This window comes from Olea europaea, chromosome 21, assembly GCF_002742605.1.
Source record: "Olea europaea var. sylvestris chromosome 21, O_europaea_v1, whole genome shotgun sequence".
Classification (NCBI taxonomy): domain Eukaryota; kingdom Viridiplantae; phylum Streptophyta; class Magnoliopsida; order Lamiales; family Oleaceae; genus Olea; species Olea europaea.
The window spans coordinates 17,699,080-17,705,132 of NC_036257.1; positions in this window are offsets into that span (position 1 = coordinate 17,699,080).

Consider the following 6,053-nt stretch of genomic DNA (forward strand, 5'->3'; position numbering starts at 1 on the left):
TAGAAAAAGAAATTCCAAAACAAGGAATTTCCTGATCTTTTTCAATTGAGTGCAAACGTGATTAGGTATGAACGATTAATAAGAGAAAAAGAGCAAATGAAAAATTCTTGCAAGGGAACTTATTATAGAGACCCAAATTTTGATATTCATGCCATTAATGACGAATATTACGATCAAGCCGAAATGTGTTTGGTCGAATTGATTAAAGGAGATACGTATACTTGTCCTATAATGGCTAAGTCTAGACTGTCGGGTAAGGATGATCCTATAAAAGATGAAAACAAAAAGGTTAAAACATTCTCGTTCGATGTAACTAAAGCTGACTTTATATTTGATAAATTATATAAGGATAAACAGATATAGTTGAGCGATAAGCATAAATTGCCAAACCCTGAACAAATTAAGGGTAAAAAATATTGTAAGTGGCATAATGCATGGTCACATTTGACTAACAATTGCTTGGTTTTTCACCATGTATTACATGATGCCATTGAATCAGGACAAATTACGTTCGACGATAAGAAGAAGATGGCAGCGGATGAAAATCCTTTTCCATAGCCACTTGGAGTGAACATGGTGACATCTGGATTCAAAAACAAGTTGCTAAAATTCAAGTTGGTCGTAGATGATGGAGAAGAGGATCCTAGACCACATCCCAGTGTCTTTGAACGAATCAAGGGGAAATAACCAAAAAAGGACGAAGACGTCCTGTGTGCAAGATGTAAAAGAGAAATGAATGGCAATACGAAGAAACCAGGGATATGGCAGCATCCCCATCGCCCTACCTTCTTCCCAAACACTCAGCCTGGTAGAGGGCGAGGTACATCATTCTATAGAGGACCGCCTTTTGAGAGGCAGTTCAGGCTAGCAGATAATGGAAGAACATTCAGGCCACAACCTCGCCGACCAAATGTATGGCATTCGTTCCAGTATAATGCAGGAAGGGCAATACCCTTCGATGAGATGACTAGAACCCAACAAAGGCATTTCCAGCGAAACTATGGACGGATGATGAGGCAGCAACAGGGAGTGCCACATCCTAAAGTGCCTAAACTACTCAAGGTAGCCAATCAAAATGTCCTCAAAGATAGTGAAGAGACCGGTACAGATGAATCAATGAAGGAATTGCCAGAAACTTCTTCTGGGAGATCAAAGTTTGAACGAGACAGAAGGGATGGAGAAGATCCAGATCAGCCTCTTACTATCCACTTCGGTACGTTGCCTCCTATCGTGGTCAATAATTACTTACTGGCTAATGAATTCAAGAATAAAGAAAAAGAAGAAGAGAGGGAGGACAATGAAGGAGAAGCTTGCGTGCTGGAATGTGAAGAAGGCCAGACTTCTAGAGAGGCCTACAACGATGAAGAGGATGACGGGATGATAGACATTGAAGAAGAAATCGATCTAGAAGCAGAAGGAAGAAAGAGAGGAGTATCGCGCAATACTCTGTTGAAGCAACTACATCGAGAGGGAGTTCGCGAAGTAGACTTGTTGGGAGAACCATCTGGGTGTCCTTTCGATTTCTACGTACTGTACAGGACACCCAAAAGGAAGAAGAGAGTGCCTCGCCTCATCGCTCCATCAATGCCTAATCTTTTGGAATAAGAAAGGCGAAGCAGAGCTGGTACAGGCTGATCATTGGCCTTTTCTCGCAGAAGCAAACTCGGTGGAGAAGTTCATGTACGAAGGAAACTATGGACCTGTCAGGGTGGTACAAGATGGGCAGCACGATATGCTACACGTCGACTTATCACAAGGGGATAATTCGACAGAAAACAAGCAGGAAGTAGAAATAGAGGCTGTCGAAAAGGTTATTTTTAAACGGCCAGCCATGAAATTGACTAAACACTTGAGCCCATTATACGTTAAAGCTCTAGTTAACGGCATCCCAATGGCAAAAGTGCTTGTCGACAATGGAGCAGCTATAAACACCATTCCATCTAGGGGAGAAGATCGTCCAACATTCATCAGCCAGATGTTTGATCAAGAGGTTAGTAATAAATTAATCGCTTTGCTAAAGGAGTATAAAGATTGTTTTGCTTGGGAATATGAACAAATGCCTGGTTTAGATAGAGACTTGGTGGCACATAGGTTACCAACTAAGCCTAATTTTAAACCTCATAGGCAGCCTCTTAGACGTTTTGCTCCTAATGTACTCCCTGAGATTAAGAAAGAGATAGAGTGATTATTGAAAGCAGGCTTTATTAGAACAGCCAGATATGTCGAATGGTTGTCCAATATCGTGCTAGTACTAAAAAAGAATGGTAAACTAAGGGTGTGCATAGACTTTAGGAATTTAAACATAGCTACACTCAAAGATGAGTATCCAATGCCCACGGTGGATTCTTTAGTAGACTCGACTGCCGGACATGTCATATATTCTTTCATGGATGGGTATTCAGGATACAATCAGATTTATTTAGCTGAAGAAGACATACACAAAACTGCCTTTAGATGCCCTGGGTCTCTAGGATGTTTTGAATGGGTGATTATGCCTTTCGGCCTAAAAAATACAGGGGCAACTTATCAAAGGGCAATGAATTTAATCTTTCATGATATGATAGGCAAGTTTGTTGAAGTGTATGTAGATGACATAGTAGTCAAGTCCATTAAAGAAGAGGACCATTTCGAACAGTTAAGATGTTCATTTGAGCGAATAAAGCAATATAAGCTAAAGTTGAATCCCTTGAAGTGTGCATTTGGTGTTAATGCAGGGAATTTTCTTGGTTTCTTAGTACACAAGAGAGGGATTGAATTTGATAAAAATAAAGCGAAGGCCATTTTAGAGGCCAAACCACCTAGCAACAAAAAGGAATTGCAAAGGTTTCTAGGCCAAGTAAACTTTTTAAGACGCTTTATTTCTAACTGTGCAGGGCAAACTAAAGTCTTTTCGCCGCTCTTAAAGCTGAAAAATCAGGACGAATTCGTCTGGAAAGAAGAACATCAAAAGGCTTTCGAAAGCCTAAAGACATATTTATCAAGTCCACCAGTGTTGGTGTCACCAATCCAGGGACGGCCAATGAAAGTGTACGTATCGACTGAAAAAGAATCAATAGCTGGAATGATCACACAGAAAGACCAATTTGGTGAAGAAAGGACAATTTACTACTTAAGTAGACGGTTAACGAAATGTGAATGTAATTACTCTGCTATCGAAAAATTATGTGTTGCATTGTATTTCACATGTACAAAATTAAGGGCCTATTTACGACCTGTAACCGTTTATTTAATTTCTAAAATAAATTTAGTTAAATATATGTTCTCGCGCCCTATTTTATACCAAAGGGTAGGCCTTTGGACACTAGCCTTATCAGAATTCGAGATACAATATATACCTCAAAAGGCAGTCAAAAATCAGGCTTTGGCTAATTTTCTAGCCGATCATCCATGCCTTGACATGCCTGAAGAAATTGAACTAGAAATCAATTCGTTCGAGTTAAAACCTTGGGTATTGTATTTCGATGGGTCAAAAACCTCTAAAGGTGTAGGCGTAGGAGTAGCATTGAGTAATCCTTTAGGGATTTGCTACAAGTTCGCATTCACTTTAGACAGAATGTGCACCAACAATCAAGCCGAATATGAAGCCTTAATTGTAGGCCTAGAACTAATGATAGATATGGGAGTAAAAAATGTGATCGTTAGGGGCGATTCTCAATTGGTAATCCACCAATTGATTGGTGATTTTAAATGCCAAAGTGATTCCATTATAAGTCAATATGAGATCGCCCAAGAGTTGTTGGAAGAATTCAACCAAGTAGAACTTCAATGCGTTAATAGGATATATAATGACGTGGCAAATGAGTTAGCCCAAATGGCCTCAGGGTACTCAAAGGTTTTGAATTGGAAGTCTACTTGTGAGTATGGAATCATATTGCCCGTGACTCAAAGAAGGGCGAGAAAGATTGAACTTCACTGCATACAAGATGGAGATGCAATGGATTGGAGAACAGAGATTAAAAGGTTCCTTAAAGAACCTAATGGAGGAATTAGTAGGAAAATGAAGCTGTGTTTACTGAACTATACACTAATAGATGAAGAGTTGTTTAAGAAATGCTCTGATGGTATATTACTAAAGTGTGTAAGTTTGCAAGAAGCCAAAATGATCATGGCTGAGGTGCACGAAGGGATATGTGGAGCTCATCAAGCTGGCCAAAGAATGAGATGGTTAATTATTAGGAGTGGATATTTTTGGCCAAAGATGGGAGAATTATGCGTTCAGTATGCAAAGAGTTGTTTAGCATGCCAAAAGCATGGTCCAATACAAAGGGCGCCAGCACGAGAGATGGCACCTATTATTAAACCTTGGCCGTTCAAGGGTTGGGCGATAGACTTGATAGGGAAGATTTAAACAACATACTTTTGTTATAGTTGCAACCAACTATTTCACCAAATGGGTAGAAGCGGTACCTTTGAAAGAGATCACCCAGAAGAATGTTCTTCTAATAAGGTTCTAAAAAATATCATCAGAAAGATGATAGACGAAAATGCCAGAAATTGGCACGAATGTCTGAACAAGGCCTTATGGGCTTATAGAACATCACCTCGGTCAAGTACCAAAGTTACTCATTTCCAACTTGTTTATGGACAGGAGGCCGTTTTGCCTATGAAAATCAACATGCAATCGATTAGAGTGTGCTTACAACATAAGTTGAATGATGATGAGTATGCCGAATCACTAGTTCAAAATTTATTGGGGTTAGACGAATTAAAATTGGACGTCTTAGATAGATTGCAAGTTCAAAAACAAAGAATGGCTAAGTTTTATAATAAAAAAGTCATAGCCAAGTCGTTCAGCATGGGTGAACTAGTTTGGAAGACGATACTCCCTTTGGATAGCAAGGATCCAAAGTACAGGAAGTGGTCGCCCAATTGGGAAGGACCATACAAAATAAACAGTGTATTTCCCAATGGAGCGTATCATTTGGAAGATTTAGATGGCACCAAGCATGTGAGATTCATTAATGGCAAATATTTGAAAAAATATGTTACTTCTTTATGGGAATGTGAACAGATAAAAGCATAATCAAAATATGTTGAACGATTAAGGACAACAAGGTCAGAGCGAAATACGTTCAAATAAAGTCCTTTATTATCAAACGTTCATTACAAAGATGCGAAAATACAAATAATGGATGCTCTACAAACTACAATCAAAAGTAAGCTAATCTCCCGGTCGATCGCCGAGTAAGAGGGTGGACTAGCCTCACACCGCCTTCCTAAATGCATCGCTGCAATGGTGGGATCGCCGAGTAAGAGGGTGGACTAGCCTCACACCGCCTTCCTAAATGCATCGCTGCAATGGTGGGATCGCCGAGTAAGAGGGTGGACTAGCCTCACACCGCCTTCCTAAATGCATCGCTGCAATGGTGGGATCGCCGAGTAAGAGGGTGGACTGGCCTCACCACCTTCCTGAATGCATCGCTGCAATGGCGGGCAAAGAGGCTGAGAAGCACTCTCAGCAAGCAAGCTGAGAAGCACTCTCATCAAGCAAGGTGGCCCGCAAGCATCCCAAAAATTACCTTCGATCATCGACTCCTTGTAAAGGACAAAGAGACGATGGGAAGAACTTTGATGGTAAAAACTTTGCTGCTGGCCAAAAAATATTTCCTATACCTCCCACACCAAAGGTGACATCAAGGCAAATAGTAAAATGGGCGGACTAAACAATCCATTTTTATAGAAAGACGAAGGTTTCGGATCGGATTGATTGTCAGAGTGCCAAACAATGGCAGCAAATTGGTTTCGAAGAAGAAAATGAAGATGAAGATGGAAGATGGAAAATGCGAAGCATACGTGCATTTATAGGGGGTGGAGATGAAGAGACAGAATATGAGCAGCCACATTCTGCCTAGTAAATGGAATTAAATAGCCCAAAGTCTTGGGAAAAGTGATGAAAATATCAAAAGAAAATGGGCAAGATTTTTTAGCACAAAGCAGTTAAATGCTTGAAGAATTGACGATTAAAAAACAAACGTCAAATAAATGCACAAGAAGTTAACATATATGTTCATTAAATGTGAACAAAGTTACAAAGGGAAAATCAAATTACAAAA